Raw genomic sequence first — 17,033 nt, forward strand, 5'->3', positions numbered from 1 at the left:
CGAGCTCTACGCTGGGCGGAACGGAATTTTTTTCCGCTGCAGATGTAAATTACCGTTTTTCTGATTAACGTGATGTAATGGAAATTGCAACTTTAAAATTTGCCTACGACACCATCAGTCGCAAGAAACTGTATTTGAAGGTGATTTTGTAGACATGTGTGAAAGTGATGTTCTGAAGTGCAAGTGGTTTTGTTTGGAGAGTACATCGGCTATGTGTCAGATGTGTAGCCAAGCAGTAATGGGTCGCCACAGGTGCAAATATTAGTTGAAAATATGAAGTGTTGTCAGCTGAAGCCTGATGATTCAGACGACCGTACGGACGAAGTTCACAAAATTGCCGCTAGGCCGCGCCTCTTTAGCTCAGTTGTAGAGCACTGGTCTAGTAAACCAGGAGTCGTGAGTTCAATTCTCACAGTAGGAAGACGAATTTTGGAAATCAGTTGCGCGTCGTGGCCGTATAGCAAACAGTATCTGTGATGATGAACAATTAGCGACAGGCGTATTATTAAGAATTACTCTCAGATGTGATTAAGGCGAATGGCGCAGATAAAGCATTTGCCAAAGCGGTACGGCATAAGGTGGGGCTAGGCAGTCCGAATTACATTTTATAGATGTATATCTCACAAATCTCAGAGCCTCTCGCGGTCGTCGTCGTCGTTGTCGTCGCCGCCGTTTCTGCAGAAGTAGCAAATGGCCATCGTAGCAAATGCGGCGAGGGACACCCTGCCTTCGATTCCGAATGCACAAAGTGTGTGGTCTTGTTTGCCAGTCTATATTTGGTCGGTCTCGTAAAAGGTTGAATGTAACGAATGGGTGGGATAGAGCAAGAGGCAGCGGCTGTGTGGAACGTAAACACAATTCCTCAGGGGGTGTGAGCGTTTCGAGATGAGTCGTATATAAGTTATACTTTGTCGTCAGTGACGGTGTGGTCTACTAGATAAGGCGTTGGACTTCGGATACGAAGATTGCAGGTTCGAATCGTGTCAGGGTCGTGTTTTTCCAATTCTGAAAAAGAAACATACCGTTTTAATGTAGCAATTGAGCAGTACGAAACCGTCTGAATGTTGCTGTGTACCATTTTGTGCTTGGAGATGGTCTTGAGCTTGAAACACACACAACAAGACCGGTGTTAACTAGCGAAATGGTCGGCAGAGTGCCGTCACCGCGAGTTTTGACTGGCACTTGCACATCTAAAACAACGTCGGAAAGTAACTCGTTCAGCTTTTGAGTCACATCAAGTATGTGTGTTAATTTTGACGCTGCTAGCTCTGCAGATTGTCATGCAACTCCTTTACCTCTCAGAAATGATTATAAAATAAAAGTGAAGTACGTGACGAGTGTGACGTTAGGAAAACATTAGGCAGCATGGAGGGATTCTGTATGAGACCAACTAACCCAAACGAGTACTGTGTGATCTGCTACCCAGCAGGTATGCAACGAGTTAGCACGGCTAGCTCAGTCAGTAGAGCATGATACTCTTAATCACAGGGTCGTGGGTTTGAGCCCTACGCTGGGCGGAACGGAATTTTTTTCCGCTGCAGATGTAAATTACCGTTTTTCTGATTAACGTGATGTAATGGAAATAGCAACTTTAAAATTTGCCTACGACACCATCAGTCGCAAGAAACTGTATTTGAAGGTGAAGGTGATTTTGTAGACATGTGTGAAAGTCAAGTTCTGAAGTGCAAGTGGTTTTGTTTGGAGAGAACATCGGCTACGTGTCAGATGTGTAGCCAAGCAGTAATGGGTCGACATAGCTGCAAATATTAGTTGAAAATATGAAGTGTTGTCAGCTGAAGTCTGATGATTCAGACGACCGTACGGCCGAAGTACGCAAAATTGCCGGTAGGCCGCGCCTCTTTAGCTCAGTGGTAGAGCACTGGTCTAGTAAACCAGGGGTCGTGAGTTCCATCCTCACAGGAGAAAGACGAGTTTTGGAAATCAGTTGCGCGTCGTGGCCGTATAGCAAACAGTATATGTGATGACGAACAATTAGCGACAGGCGTTTTATTAGGAATTACTCTCAGATGTGATTACGGCGAATGGCGCAGATAAAGCATTTGCCAAAGCGGTACGGCATAAGGTGGGACGAGGTAGTCTGAATTACATTTTATAGATGTATTTCTCACAAATCTCAGAGCCTCTCGCGGTCGTCGTCGGCGTCGCCGCCGCCGTTTCTGCAGAAGTGGCAAATGGCCAACGTAGCAAATGCGGCGAGGGACACCCTGCCTTCGATTCCGAATGCACAAAGTGTGTGGTCTTGTTTGCCATTCTATATTTGGTCGATCTCGTAAGAGGTTGAATGTAACGAATTGGTGGGATAGAGCAAGGGGCAGCGCCTGTGTGGAACGAAAACACAATTCCTCAGGGGGTGTGAGCGTTTCGAGATGAGTCGTATATTAGTTATACTTGTTCGTCAGTGACGGTGTGGTCTAATAGATAAGGTGTTGGACTTCGGATGCGAAGATTGCAGGTTCGAATCGTGTCATGATCGTGTTTTTCCAGTTCTGAAAAAGAAACGTACCGTTTTAATGTGGCAATTGAGCAGTTCGAAACCGTCTGAATGTTGCTGTGTACCATTTTGTGCTTGGAGATGGTCTTGAGCTTGAAACACACACAACAAGACCGGTGTTAACTAGCGAAATGGTCGGCAGAGTGCCGTCACCGCGAGTTTTGACTGGCACTTGCACATCTAAAACAACGTCGGAAAGTAACTCGTTCAGCTTTTGAGTCACATCAATATGTGTGTTAATTTTGACGCTGCTAGCTCTGCAGATTGTCATGCAACTCCTTTACCTCTCAGAAATGATTATGAAATAAAAGTGAAGTACGTGACGAGTGTGACGTTAGGAAAACATTAGGCAGCATGGAGGGATTCTGTATGGGACCAACCAACCCAAACGAGTACTGTGTGATCTGCTACCCAGCAGGTATCCAACGAGTTAGCACGGCTAGCTCAGTCGGTAGAGCATGAGACTCTTAATCACAGGGTCTTGGGTTCGAGTCCTACGCTGGGCGGAACGGAATTTTTTTCCGCTGCACATTTAAATTACCGTTTTTCTGATTAACGTGATGTAATGGAAATAGCAACTTTAAAATTTGCCTACGTCTCCATCAGTCGCAAGGAACTGTATTTGAAAGTAAAGGTGATTTTGTAGACATGTGTGAAAGTCATGTTCTGAAGTGCAAGTGGTTTTGTTTGGAGAGAACATCGGCTACGTGTCAGATGTGTAGCCAAGCAGTAATGGGTCGCCATAGCTGCAAATATTAGTTGAAAATATGAAGTGTTGTCAGCTGAAGTCTGATGATTCAGTCGACCGTACGGACAAACTACGCTAAAGTGCCGCTAGGCCGCGCCTCTTTAGCTCAGTGGTAGAGCACTGGTCTAGTAAACCAGGGGTCGTGAGTTCCATTCTCACAGGAGGAAGACTTATTTTGGAAATCAGTTGCGCGTCCTGGCCGTATAGCAAACAGTATCTGTGATGACGAACAATTAGCGACACGCGTTTTATTAAGAATTACTCTCAGATGTGATTAAGGCGAATGGCGCAGATAAAGCATTTGCCAAAGCGATACGGCATAATGTGGGACGAGGCAGTCTCAATTACATTTTATAGATGTGTTTCTCACAAATCTCAGAGCCTCTCGCGGTCGTCGTCGTCGTCGTCGTAATGGAGTGCACAATGGTGCTCGAGATGTGTTTGTTACCTCAGGTGCTGTATGATTGTCGACAAGGAGTGAAAACGGAGCAATTTGTGACGGCTCTTTCAATTTAAGACGTTAAAAACAGACGGAATTTGCATTTGTAACCTTTGGAACCTTTGTGTATATGAACGTGCCCGCGCCTTTGTACTCTGCTCCCTTCACCGCTACAAACCAACCAACCATCGTGTCCGTGCACATCGGAGTCGCAAAGAATGGGGAATAGCGCAGTTCGGTCGTGCATGGGGCGTAGCTCAGTTGGTTGAGCGTTCGCTTCACATGTGAAAGGTGCAGGGTTCAAGCCGCGGCTTAACCTCATTGAAGTCTAGAGGCTGGACAACACGTTCGTCTTACTCAGAGCGGTGTCCGAACTCTTTTTTCGACGTTATTCGTGCCACTTTCATTGTGGACAACTACGATTCGATACAGAATATTCGAAACCTGAAAGACACCCTAACGGATACATAGAGAGTAATGTTTGTCTGCTGAATAATGGGAGTGCATGGGTCTGTGTCGTATATATTGCTGTATGTAGCACCATTAGTCTTCGGAGGGCGGGCGTAGCTCAGATGGTAGAGCGCTCGCTTAGTATGCGAGAGGTACTGGGATCAATACCCAGTGCCTGCAGAATTTTTAACACACCTACATGCGCACCTTGCAATGCTAGTGGAATAATTCACAGCCTGCAGATGTGTCTAGGAAGATACAAGCGAATGATTAGCATCCACAATTGGCAAGCGTGCTGTTATTAGTGCGCGGGAAGCACCCTCCTCCCACGCCTTCACTTAATTTAGAAACAGTGCAAGTGTTCCCGTAAGATTCTCAAGCCTATGTCGGAAAGATCTGCCTTGCGCCGAGTTCACGTAAATCCCACTGCACATTCCTATTCTTTGCGTGCAGTCGGCTGCTACTGGTGTTGCTAGTTGTGACTGCTGACAACAGATGCCGTAGCAATCAGTTCATGGAGTGAGTTGTATGTTTTGCGATAGTCTGTCTCTGACAATCAAGCACAGGTGACATAGGTGCGAACACAGGAAGCTTGCAGACCCTCGCTGCCTGCAGACACCGAGCATCCACACTAGAAGGGCGGCCTAAGCCGTAGGCGACATGTGCTCATTCGCTTTGGCGCGACGTCGAATTATAAATAATGCTGTCACTAGCGTGAGCGTCGTGGAAAGTCGGAAAAGTCGGCTGCGTGGGTGAGTGCCTATTTTGGGGAGCGTTTCGTAGTATGCGCAGTGCAATGGAGACGAGGAAGCTTGTTGTGGCCCAGTGTTTTGCAGTTGGACGACAAGATTGGTACACAGTAGTAAAGAGCGAGGCACTGAGTTGGCATGAATAATGGAGTGCACAATGGGGCTCGAGATGTGTTTGTTACCTCAGGTGCTGTATGATTGTCGACAAGGAGTGAAAACGGAGCAATTTGTGACGGCTCTTTCAATTTAAGACGTTAAAAACAGACGGAATTTGCATTTGTAATACCAGAGCATCGAAACTCCTTGGAACTTTTGTGTATATGAACGTGTCCGCGCCTTTGTACTCTGCTCCCTTCAGCGCTACAAACCAACCAACCATCGTGTCCGTGCGCATCAGAGTCGCAAAGTATGGGGAATAGCCAATTTGGTCGTGCATGGGGCGTAGCTCAGTTGGCAATTCGGCCTTTGGCTGTGGAGCGGTGCGGTACGTCCCGGCCGCTCCGTGTCGCGTATCCGGGTGTGTTGTTGTTTACCGCGCCGGCGCGCTAGTGTTACGTATTGCCGTCATGTTCCTGACACACGATGGCTCTTTCGTATCGGAAAGCCACGATCAAGCTGCAGTTCGACACTACGTACTCTAGACCCAAGGCCCACGAAGTACAGCGTTTTTTACGCGATGTGATACATGTTGATCCTAACGAGCTGATCGGTATCCACTTATCAATTGTCTCCAGCGTCGTATATCTTAAGTTCACTGACGACGAAGCATGTGACAAACTTCTCAGACGCTCGACGGCAGGTTATCGGTTCTGCCACTCAGACGGAAACGTGGGTGTGGTGACGCTTGAACGTGCTGGATTGGGAATCCAAAATATGCGCGTGTTTGAGCTCCCTTTTGAAGTTCCAGCAGATTAGGTCACCCTTGCTCTTCGACCCTATGGAACAGTTCTCGGCCACACGGCCGAAAAATGGAAGACCTTCGACACCTACCCTGTCCTTAACGGGGTGCGACAAGTCCGTATTGACCTGCATCGCCATATTCCTTCGTATCTCACGATCGCTGGTTGCAGGGCAATAATTATTTACGACGGTCAGCCGAGAACCTGCTCCGGTTGTGGACAGATGGGACACATGCGTACCGAATGCCTGCAACGCCGTCTCGTGCAGACACCCTCGACCGACCAGATTCGTCCGTCGACACCGACCTCTCTGCCGATTACGTATGTTGCGGCGGCGAGACGGGAGACGCCAGCTGTATATGACGACCCCACTGTATTGGTGCGAGCTTTGGAGGACCCTGCAGTAGCTTCCACGGAGCCCCAAGCGTCTTTCAGTGCTGATGCTACTGATGTCCTTTCGTCGGACCCCGGCGCACCGTCACAACGGCTCGCCGACGGTGCGATGGAAGTTGATGCACGGGATGCAGCGTCCTCCCCTTGCCCTACGTCGGAAACAGAGGCGCGGCAGCGTAAGCAGAAATCACCCAAGCGTCATAAGAAGCGGCGCAAGACAACCGACGACGTAGAACAGCCCGAGGCGGCACCGCTGGATGACGAGGTGCCTCAACCGCTCCACCGCGCCGACACATGCGACCCTACCGTCTCACACGGTTCGACGTCTTCTCCCACTACCGCTGGGCCTGGACCACATGGGGATGCGGGAGATCACCGCAGCTCCGACACCGGGGATGCACCCTTGCCTCCGTCTGCCTCTCGAGATCCAGTGGTGTCAACGTCCCTGGGCGACTGGGCGCAGGAGATGGAGTTGCAGGATGCGTTACAGGACCAAGACGATGTACCGATGCCGATGGCAGCGTCTACGCGGCCGGCGACAGACGCCTAGGGCAGCATGAGCACCTCTCGTCGCTGCCTAGCACTTCGCAAGACCGGCGCTCCACGTCACGACTACTGCCCTCCTGTCATACCATGGTCACCTCCCGAGACTTGATGGACCAGGCATACCGCCTCGCCACGATCAATGTCAATGGCATTACATCTGATGTCAAGACCCGTATGCTGAAGGATACGTTACGCGCTGCGGATCTGGACGTTGTTTTCCTTCAAGAAGTCCGATCAGGACTCTGTCTCGATGCCTACGGATATGACGCCTACACTATGAATGCAGATGTGGGCGGCGGAGGTACGGCGGGAAGGGATAATGGCCACTGATGTCTCCTATTTACCGTCGGCCCGGGGGGTCGCACTCACGATTGGTACAGTACGTCTGGTGAACTTATATGCTCCTTCAGGCACCGGCAAAAGGAGAGAACGGCGCACCTTTTTTGCCGAAGATATAGCCCCGCTCTTCCAGGGCACTACCGACCACTTGGTAGTAGGCTGCGATTTTAATTGTGTGCTTCGCCCATCCGACCAGGAGCCACACTATACCACCTGCCCGGCACTCCAGGCACTTGTACAGGACTTGGCCTTGTTGGACACCTGGATCATCCAACACGGCGACCGTCGAGCACACACCTACTTTACTAGTCACTCTGCGAGCCGTTTGGATCGAGTCTACGTCACCCGCGGCCTGCGATCGGCCGTTGTCGACGCTGAGATGTGGCCGGCAGCGTTCACGGATCACCTCGCATATGTGTGTACTCTCACCCTTCCCCACCAGCGCGTCCGCCGAAGTAGGGGTCCGTGGCGCCTCAATGTGGCCCTTCTTGATGAGATAAATTGCAGACGCGCAGTCGAGTCCACATGGAGCAATTGCCACCGGCGTTTACCCGCCTACCGTTCTGTACTTCAATGGTGGTTACGGTGTGCAAAACCCGCACTGTGCCGAACATTAGTCAGCTATGGACGCGACCAAGCGCGCTGGTATACTGCGACTACTGATTTCTAGTATACTGCTCTCCGCGAACTGGCTGTACAACCGCCGTCGCCTGAGTACAACGCGTCAAGGCACAATTGCTTCGTATCAACGCCGTACGTCTTGCGGGTGTGCGGGTGCGAGCGAGGACGACTGATGATGTTCGTGGTGAACGACCTTCCCTCCACCATATCATTCAAGAACGCAGAAGACGCAAGAGGCATCTCATTACCGAGACGGAGGATGGGCGACGAGTTGACGCACAAATGGATATCGTCCGAGAGGTCACACAGTCATATAAACTTCTTTACGAGAGGGAGTCCCACATGAATGTAGGGGTCAGGGAAGTCCTATCTGACCTACCAGTCTCTCGGAACCTACAAGATGATGCTACGCTCTTGTCGGCGGTGACTTTGGAAGAACTGCGAGAGCCTCTGCTGCGTGGCTCTCCCAACAGAACGCCTGGTCCTGACGGCCTCCCTCTTGAATTTTACAAGCGGTTCTTTGATCTCATGGGCCCAATGTGGGTCAGGATGTACAGTGAACTCCTGGACGCCGATTTTCAGGTACCATCTGACTTTACTGAGGGTCTCTTGATCCCTGTGCCCAAACCCGGCGGAGGCCGTCGCCCTCTTGATTTTCGCCCGTTGACAATGCTAAACACTGACTATAAGCTGTTGACACGCATGCTCCGTGAGAGGCTCAAACCTTCGGTAATGGCGGCCATTCACACTGATCAAACCTGCCTCAGGGGCGACACTAATGTGTTTACGACTTTAAGCACCTATAGAGACGTGGTGGCGCTCATGCAAACTTGCAGCCTCCAAGGCGCTCTTGTTGCGCTGGACTTCGACCATGCTTTCGACCGCGTTAACCATGGTTTCCTGCGTGCTGTTATGGAACACATCGGTGTCCCGCGTCTGACGACGTCTGTTGTGCTTCGATTGATCCATGGGGCTGTCACGAGGATTATGATCAACGGCTGTCGGTCCGCCCCCGTCCGTGTCAACAGGTCCGTCCCGCAGGGTTGTCCTCTTTCTGCCATGCTCTTCGCCGTTGCCCTCGAACCAGCTCTTCACGGACTACGGCGACGCTTGGAAGGACTTACCCTCCGTTCTGTAACCTTTTCGATGTGGTGCATACGCCGACGATGTGATGTTCTTAGCACGGTCTGGTGACGAAATACACACGGCGTTTTCCTGGCTCCACCAGTATGGGGCGGTGGCAGGCAGTGTGCTCAACCTTCGGAAATCACGCTACATGGAGGTAGGACGAGGAATGCCTGCAGGTCTGGCCGTACCTCTGACAAAGGTCCCGATGCTCAAGTGTTTAGGGATATCACTCCATCGACAAATACAACGCACGGTGGCCTTTACGTATCGTATGGTCTTCCGACGACTCTGTTTAGAGGCTCGTCTCAATAAATTCAGATCATTGAACATTTTGCAACGCGCCCAATACGTCAATGTGTACATGGCTTCTCACCTTAACCATTACGCCCATGTACTGCCGATGACGGACACGATGGCTTCCAGGATACAGGCAGTGTTTGGACACGTGGTGAACGATGGTGCTGTTTTCAAGATCCGTTTTGTTACGCTTACTTTACCCTTCGACAAAGGCAGTGTTGGACTCACTCACGTCAAGCACAGAGCGCTGGCACTGTATCTCCGTTCCATGAGGCGACTCTGGCTTTCACCAACAGCCAGTCTCCCCGGCCTACTGATTGAAGAAGTGGCCCCACGTACGCTGTACCCACCGGTACCAGTTGGACATTTATCGCCCTCGCTGTCACATATTACAACGTTTTTCGTAGAGCATAGCTATGTGTTGCGGGTTATATCGGAGACACGGAATCCGACAGCGAAGACTTATTATAGTGCTCTCCAGCACTAGACTCCGGATAACGACATTGTACGGCGCCACCCTACGGTCGACTGGCCGCGGTTTGGCGAGCCATCCACGCGCCGTTCCTGTCTACTTTCGTGCGGTCGACGTGGTATGTGGTCGTTAACGAGAAACTTCCAACCCGACAACGGCTGCATGCCATTCACCTAATTGACGACCCTGTGTGCCCTCGTTGCACGACGTTAGACACGGACGAACATAGACTGAACTGTGAGTGCTGGAAACTGATCCGCCAGATCCTGGCTTTCCTGCCCCGCAGCCCCTACGTTTCGATTTTACCCCAAGAACTCTTTCATCCCGACGCTGTCTATTTCCCTATGACCCGGATGAATGCGGTTAATTGGGTACGAGGAATGGCGATACACTACATATATCGCGATGGAGACAAACACGTCCTCGATTTATGGTACTATATGATCGACGAGTTTCTGGTCTTAACGAACAGACAGGATTACCGGAACCTTTTTGCGAACTATTTGGGTTCGTCATTCATAGACCCACCATCCAGCTGGGGTGTGCAGGGTGTGAGAAGACATTAACTTGTAGATGTGATCTTCCCACGATTCCCCTATGGTAACAGAAACAGTCTGTGGCTGTGTGCAGCGGCCCCGGGCGCTCCAACGATTGGTGGCTGGTGATGTCCAATGTAATGACGACCGCCCGTTCCTGGCCGCCCGCCTACCAATGTGACCGCGGCGAGCAAGATGGCCCTTTTTAGTTCACTTTATTGGCAACTTTTTGCGCATGGCTGCCTTGTTTTTTTATGCATTCTCAAAAAAAAGTCATTATCACATCCGCCTAACACGCGGGAGGTCCCCGGTTCGATCCCGGGCGGAAACAATTTTTTTTTATTTTTCTTCCAAATTCATTATCTTATATCCAATTCTCTGATTTGCTGCATTGAGAATGATGTTTGCGTCATATAATCAAAGATCGTAAAGACATATATTCATGTTTCAGGCAAAGCCTTCTTTTTTTTCTTCAGAGGTTTTTTGTGTTTCAAATTAGTCTTAGTTTTTCCAAGGATTTTTGAATGTTAGTTTTACCGGACTTGTGTTTGGGTAGTGTAAGTAGTAAAAAAAAAAAATAGATAAAAAAAAGGTTACAAGAAAGAGCTGCGAAATGTGAGGTCCTTGGTTCGAGCCTTCCCTTGAGTAAAAATTTTACTTTCTTTATTTTCCTTAAGTTAACAAAAAAAAGTTGGTAGAGCGTTCGCTTCGCATGTGAAAGGTCCAGGGTTCAAGCCGCGGCGCCTCCATTTTTTGTGGTCAGTGCATGGTAAGTGTTGGTCGCGGCGAACCTAAGGGCACGCAAGATTTTGCAAAGCCAGCGTCACAGACTGATATGATGTTAAAAACAGATGGAATTTGCATTTGTAATACCAGAGCATCGAAACTACTTGGAACTTTTGTGTATATGAACGTGTCCGCGCCTTTGTACTCTGCTCCCTTCACCGCTACAAACCAACCAACCATCGTGTCCGTGCGCATCAGAGTCGCAAAGAATAGGGAATAGCGCAGTTTGGTCGTGCATGGGGCGTAGCTCAGTTTGTAGAGCGTTCGCTTCGCATGTGGGAGGTCCAGGGTTCAAGGCGCGGCGCCTTCATTTTTTGTGGTCAGTGCATGGTAAGTGTTGGTCGCGGCGAACCTAAAGGCACGCAAGATGTTGCAAGGCCAGCGTCACAGACTGATATGATGTAAAAAACAGACGGAATTTGCATTTGTAATACCAGAGCATCGAAACTACTTGGAAGTTTTGTTTATATGAACGTGTCCGCGCCTTTGTACTCTGCTCAATTCACCGCTACAAACCAACCAACCATCGTGTCTGTGCGCATCAAAGTCGCAAAGAATGGGGAATGGCACAGTTTTGTCGTGCATGGGGCGTAGCTCAGTTTGTAGAGCGTTCGCTTCGCATGTCAATGGTCCAGGGTTCAAACAGCGGTTCCTACATTTTTTGGGTCAGTACATGGTAAGTGTTGGTCGCGGCGAACCTAAAGGCACGCAAGATGTTGCAAAGCCAGCGTCACAGACTGATATGATGTATACTGACGTAAGGAGAGCAAGATGTAAGCGTGGGGACCGGCTGTTATCGAGGTTTCATCGAGTGCAGATCTGTCTTAGGTATCACGGCTTAACCTCATTGAAGTCTAGAGGGTGGACAACACGTTCGCCTTACTCAGAGCGGTGTCCGAACTCTATTTTCGTCGTTATACGTGCCACTTTCATTGTGGCCAACTACGATTCGATACAGAATGCATGAAACCTGAAAGACACCCTAACGGATACATAGAGAGTAGTGTTTGTCTGCTGAATAATGGAAGTGCAAGGGTCTGTGTCGTGTATATGGCTGTATGTAGCACCATTAGCGTTCGGGGGCGGGCGTAGCTCAGATGGTAGAGCGCTCGCTTAGTATGCGAGAGGTACTGGGATCAATACCCAGTGCCTCCAGGATTTTTAACACACCTACATGCTCACCTTGCCATGCTAGTGGAATAATTCACAGCCAGCAGATGTGTCTAGGAAGATACAAGCGAATGATTAGCATCCACAATTGGCAAGCGTGCTGTTATTAGTGCGCGCGAAGCACCCTCCTCCCACGCCTACACATAATTTAGATACAGTACAAGTGTTCCCGTAAGATTCTCAAGCCTATGTCGGAAAGATCTGCCTTGCGCCGAGTTCACGTAAATCCCACTGTACATTCGTATTCTTTGCGTGCAGTCGGCTGCTACTGGTGTTGCTAGTTGTGACTGCTGATAACAGATGCCGTAGCAATCAATTCATGGAGTGAGTTGTATGTTTTGCGATAGTCTGTCTCTGACAAGCAAGCACAGGTGACATAGGAGCGAACACAGGAAGCTTGCAGACCCCCGCTGGATGCAGACACCGAGCAGCCACACTAGGAGGGCGGCCTAAGCCGTAGGCGAAATGTGCTCATTCGCTTTGGCGCGACGTCGAACTATAAATAATGCTGTCACTAGCGTGAGCATTGCGTGAGCGTCGTGGAAAGTCGGAAAAGTCGGCTGCGTTGGTGAGTGCCAAGTTTGGGGAGCGTTTCGTAGTATGCGCAGTGCAATGGAGACGCGGAAACTGGTTGTGGCCCAGTGTTTGGCAGTTGGACGATAAGATTGGTACACAGTAGTAAAGAGCGAGGCACTGAGTTGGCATGAATAATGGAGTGCACAATGGGGCTCGAGATGTGTTTCTTACCTCAGGTGCTGTATGATTGTCGACAAGGAGTGAAAACGGAGCAATTTGTGACAGCTCTTTCAATTTAAGACGTTAAAAACAGACGGAATTTGCATTTGTAACACCAGAGCATCGAAACTACTTGGAACTTTCGTGTATATGAACGTGTCCGCGCCTTTGTACTCTGCTCCCTTCACCGCTACAAACCAACCAACCATCGTGTCCGCGCGCATCAGAGTCGCAAAGAATGGGGAATCGTGCAATTTTGTCGTGCATGGGGCGTAGCTCATTTGGCAGTCGGCTTTCGGCCGTGGTCGCGTGCGGACCGGCTCCGCGCGCCGGACAGCGCACCGTAGTTTGTTTACTTCCGCGTCGCGGTATTTCGTGTTGTGTAGCGTCCATTTCTATTGCACCTCATGGCGCACTGTTACCGCCGAGCGACAGTTAACGTAACATTCCAAGCTGAACATGCTAGACCACGCGCTTTTGAAATTGAACAATTCATTCGCGAAGAGCTACGTCTGGACCCTCAGGAAGTGATAGGTATTCATTTCTCTATCACTAGCAGCATCGTCTATATTAAGATGACGACGGAGGAAGCGAGTGCTAACGTAGTTCGACAATACGCACGCGGACTCAAGTTTAAACATTCAGTCGGGCATATTGGAGAGGTGACGGTCGATCACGCTGGTTTCGGACTTCGAAAAATCCGGGTTTTTGAGCTCCCTTTCGAAGTGCCGCATGATGTGGTCGTCGAAGCTTTCCGACCCTATGGCAATGTTGTGGGGCACATCGCCGAGAAATGGCAGACATTCACGACATACAACGTGTTGAATGGTGTCCGCCAAATCAAAATCGAACTCTCCAAACATGTACCATCCTATCTGCTGATAGGTGGCGTGCGAGCCATCGTTATGTATGATGGCCAGCCGCGGACTTGTGCCGGTTGCGGACAGGAGGGCCATGTTCGGTCAGAATGTCTCCGCCGACGTTTGCTCCAGGTCCCGACCAGTGACTCAGCTCCCAAAGTGACGCCCGCTTCTTTACCAGATAGCTACGCCACAGCCGTACGCAGCCCCGATGCGTCACTTCAGGAAGCACCTCTTCTCCACCCGGCACTCCCCACTGGAAATGACGGTGCTGCCATGGCCTCACCGGCATCATCTCCTCTGACGGCTACGACACCACCAACTCTCCAGAGCTCGATGGACATCGACGCGAATGCGGTGCCTACCTCTGCCTTTCTTCAGACTGGCGCGACCTCGGACATCGAACATCGACATTCTGATTCAGAACAGCACCTCCGAAAGCAACGGTCGCCCAGAAAACGGAAGAAGAGGAGTCAAACGCCATCTGACGACACACTTCTTCATGTGGCATCACAGGCAGTGGAGCTGATACACGACAGTGATCTCCCTTCGAGCGTTCTGACGACAGGAGAGGCTGCTCCTGATGTCCCATCTGAAGAACGATCTCACACGAATATGACGGATTCCAAGGAGGGTGCCTCCCTGGACCCCACTACAGCAGCGTCGCTACAACTCGCCCTCGAGGAGTGTGACAGTCGCTCACCGTCTGTTCCAGTCTCCTGGGCTGATGATATCGACGAAGGAGCAGTTCGAGATGGTGGTCCTCCCATCAGGCAGTGCCCCATGGAGGTGCCTGACCCACCTTCCAGCCAGTGATTACGACAACGGTGACTACGTCAGATGTTACACGCCAGCCAGACATCTCTGCCGGAACATCTGTGCCAATGGTGGGAGCACGCCCCCAACATTACCGCATAGCGACGATGAATCTGGCCACCATTCGGGCCCCCCATAAACTGGCAATGTTCCGTGAGACCATTTATGCTGCTGATGTCGACATTGCCCTCCTCCAAGAAGTGTTTGTCGCCGATTTCCATGCCCCCACTGGCTACGTGGCACACATCTCCCATGCTTCTGACAACGGTAGTGGAGTTGCCATCCTCCTCCGTTCTGGACTCCCTGCTGAAGATGTAGTGTACCTTGCTAATGCTAGGGGTATGGCTCTCACGCTGTTCGGCGTCCGTATCCTCAATGTATATGCGCCGTCCGGCTCCAGTCGACGTCGTGATCGACACACTTTCTTTGCTGACGAGGTAACGCCGCTGTTTGAGGGTCCCCTAGATGATATAGTCCTCGGTGGCGATTTCAACTCCACGCAAAGGCCTGAAGATCAATTACCGCATCATTCCCCTTGTGCGGCCCTCTCCGTCATCATCGACAGACTCCAGCTTGTTGACACATGGACAAAGGTGCATGGCACCCGTGCAGGTTTCACATATTATACGGCGCATTCATCTAGTCGTCTCGATCGTATATACCTCACACGTTCCCTTGCTGCCGACACTCGACATGCCGAAGTATGGCCTCTGGCTTTCTCTGACCATGACGCCTACATCTGCGATGTCGTCCTCGCCCGCCAACAAGTGTGGCACAGCCGCGGCTTGTGGAAATTCAACGTTTCCCACCTGACTGTCCCTGACTGCCGACGAATCGTTGAGGATGCGTGGGCCCTCTGTCATCGTCGTCGCCCCGCCTACGCATCCACCTTATCGTGGTGGGTATCATGCGCGAAACCAGCTCTGCGCAGGGCGCTGATAGGATATGGCAAAGACTTCAAAGCCTGGCAAGCGAGCACCATGGACTTTTATTATGCAGTCCTTCGTGACTGCACTTCGATGGCCTTCTCTCCTGATCGTCAGATGATGGTGCATCGTGCTAAAGCGCAGATCACTTCCCTCACGCGACGGCGCTTAGAAGGGACTATTGTCAGATCCTGCACCCGTGACCATATGCCTCATGAAACGCCATCGATGTACCACCTACTCAGGGAACGCCGACGTCGTCGTCGAACCCTCATCCACGATCTCACAGATGCGGAAGGACGACGACACACTACGCAATGCGACATTGGTCACGCTTTCTATTCTCATTTCCGTCAACTGTTCGCTGCCGTCCCTCATCCCCCGACCTTAATTGAGGAGGTGGCAGCAATGACTGTCAACACCATGCCAGAGGATGTGGCTCAAGAACTTCAGGAACAAGTGACCTCTGATGAAGTCCTAGATGCAATCAAGGTGGGGGCTGCCAACAAGTCCCCTGGACCTGACGGCCTCCCCCTCGACTTTTACAAGTATTTTAGCTACCTTTTGTTACCTGCTTGGACGTCCATCTGTCGTGAATTGATGTCACCCACAACGATGATCCCAGCCACCTTCCTTGATGGGGTCATCATCCTGGTCCCCAAGCCACATGGGCGATCACGGATCTGTGATTGCCGGCCCATCACTCTACTCAACAGTGACATGAAAATTTTCACCCGTTTGTTGGCCTCACGCCTCAAGAAGGCAGCAAGATCCGTCACCTCCCTTGATCAGACTTCGTTGGGCGGTGACAACAACATCCATACGGCCCTTTGCCGTTATAGGGACATGATTGCGCTCGCGCGCTCGCGACATTTACCTGGCGCATTGGCATCGCTTGACTTCCGTCAAGCTTTCGACCTTGTCGACCATACTTTTCTGAAATCGGTCCTCCAACACATGGGTTTTCCGGTTCGCACAATCACCGTGGTAATGCGGCTCTTGAGCGGCGCAACTTCAAGAATACTCTGTAATGGTCGCCTCACCGCGCCTCTAGCGATCGAGCGCTCTGTCCGACAGGGATGCCCACTTTCCACGATACTGTATGCCTTGGCATTAGAGCCCCTCCTACAGGGGCTTCGCCAACGCCTGGTGGGCCTGACATTGCATGGGCACCGCTTCTGTTGTACAGCCTATGCTGACGATCTAGTCCTCTACCTCCGCAATGAAGACGACGTTCGCGCTGCTCTGACTTGGGTGACGACTTATGGGGAGGCATCGGGCAGTTCTCTTAACATTTCCAAATCGAAGGTTCTGCTCATTGGTGAGGGTCTACCAGAAAGATCTGTCGCTCCTCTAAGTGTGGCCACCAGTGTCCGCTGTTTGGGCATTGATTTTATGAATGACCTCCGTCGCTCAGCGGCAACCAACGGTCGACGTCTCCTACAAACGATCAGGGCTGGCCTTGTGGACCACCGGCTTCGATCCCTCGACATTATACAGCGCGCGCAATACGTAAATGTTTATCACGCCTCACGCATCCCCCATGTGGCACAAGTGTTCCCGGTTCCGATTACCCTCGCACGTCGTATGTTGATGGCGATGGGATCCTTT

General features: G+C 50.8%; 4 non-coding genes across 4 annotated transcripts; all 4 read left to right on the forward strand.

Annotated features, from left to right (window-relative positions):
* Nucleotides 1–1,854: 1,854 nt before the first annotated feature.
* Trnat-agu (transfer RNA threonine (anticodon AGU)) lies at nucleotides 1,855–1,926 on the forward strand. The gene has a single exon. It is a non-coding gene; the product is annotated as a tRNA-Thr (tRNA).
* Nucleotides 1,927–2,945: 1,019 nt separating this feature from the next.
* Trnak-cuu (transfer RNA lysine (anticodon CUU)) lies at nucleotides 2,946–3,018 on the forward strand. Its single transcript has one exon. It is a non-coding gene; the product is annotated as a tRNA-Lys (tRNA).
* Nucleotides 3,019–3,355: 337 nt separating this feature from the next.
* Trnat-agu (transfer RNA threonine (anticodon AGU)) lies at nucleotides 3,356–3,427 on the forward strand. The gene has a single exon. It is a non-coding gene; the product is annotated as a tRNA-Thr (tRNA).
* An 829-nt stretch (nucleotides 3,428–4,256) lies between these two features.
* On the forward strand, nucleotides 4,257–4,329 carry Trnat-agu (transfer RNA threonine (anticodon AGU)). The gene has a single exon. It is a non-coding gene; the product is annotated as a tRNA-Thr (tRNA).
* Nucleotides 4,330–17,033: the final 12,704 nt, after the last annotated feature.

This window comes from Schistocerca gregaria, chromosome 10 (assembly GCF_023897955.1).
Source record: "Schistocerca gregaria isolate iqSchGreg1 chromosome 10, iqSchGreg1.2, whole genome shotgun sequence".
NCBI classification, from domain to species: Eukaryota; Metazoa; Arthropoda; class Insecta; order Orthoptera; family Acrididae; genus Schistocerca; species Schistocerca gregaria.